The sequence below is a fragment of the Chiloscyllium plagiosum genome, unplaced genomic scaffold, assembly GCF_037043375.1.
Source record: "Chiloscyllium plagiosum isolate Xiang-an unplaced genomic scaffold, Cpla_swu_hap1 HiC_scaffold_8, whole genome shotgun sequence".
NCBI classification, from domain to species: domain Eukaryota; kingdom Metazoa; phylum Chordata; class Chondrichthyes; order Orectolobiformes; family Hemiscylliidae; genus Chiloscyllium; species Chiloscyllium plagiosum.
Genome location: NW_028270146.1, coordinates 60,673,864 through 60,674,717, shown reverse-complemented (window position 1 = coordinate 60,674,717; position 854 = coordinate 60,673,864). Strand labels below are relative to the sequence as shown.

Here is an 854-nt window from a genome sequence, read left to right as displayed (position 1 = left end):
AATACAACATGGGAAAGTGTGAAGTTATGCACTTTGATAGGAAGAATAGAGGTGTAGAATATTTTGTAAATAGGGAAAGAGTTCAGAAATCTGAAGCACAAAGGGGCTTTGGGAGTTTGAGTTCAGGATTCTCTTAAGGTTAACATGCAGATTCAGCTGAGATCTAGAAAATATAATGTTAGCATCATTTCAAAAGGACTAGTATATATGAGCAGAGGTATACTGCTGAGACTCTGATCAAACCGCATTTGGGATATTGTACTCAGTTTTAGGCCACATATCTAAGGAAGGATGTTAGTGTTGAAGGGATCCAGAAGTGTTTAACAAGAATGGGTTAAGGGAGATGGGTTAAGGGCTTGCTCTGTCCTCTCCATGTATCAGCCTGGTATTGCAGTGTTTCCAGGAATGGTGCACCCAATGCCTACTCAAGTTCAAAAGCAGGTTAATGGAATGTGAATCTCTTGCCTAGTGGGTGGCAAGGTGGCTCAGTGGTTAGCACTGCTGCCTCACAGCGCCAGAGACGGGTTCAATTCCCGCCTCAGGCGACTGACTGTGTGGAGTTTGCACATTCTCCCTGTGTCTGCGTGGGTTTCCTCCGGGTGGTCCGGTTTCCTCCCACAATCCAAAAATGTGCAGGTTAGGTGAATTGGCCATGCTAAGTTGCTCATAGTGTTTGGTGAAGGGGTAAATGTAGGGGAATCGGTCTGGGTGGGTTGCTCTTCGGAGGGTTGGTGTGGACTTGTTGGGCCGAAGCGCCTGTTTCCACACTGTAAGTAATTTAAAAAAGAATGATCCTGGGATGATGGGCTTGTCATGTGAGGAACGGTTGAGGACTCTGGATCTTTACTTGATAG

At 45.6% G+C, this 854-nt stretch overlaps 1 pseudogene; it reads left to right on the top strand.

Moving 5' to 3' along the window:
• Positions 1-277: 277 nt before the first annotated feature.
• Positions 278-419, top strand: LOC148149412 (U2 spliceosomal RNA; annotated as a pseudogene).
• Positions 420-854: the final 435 nt, after the last annotated feature.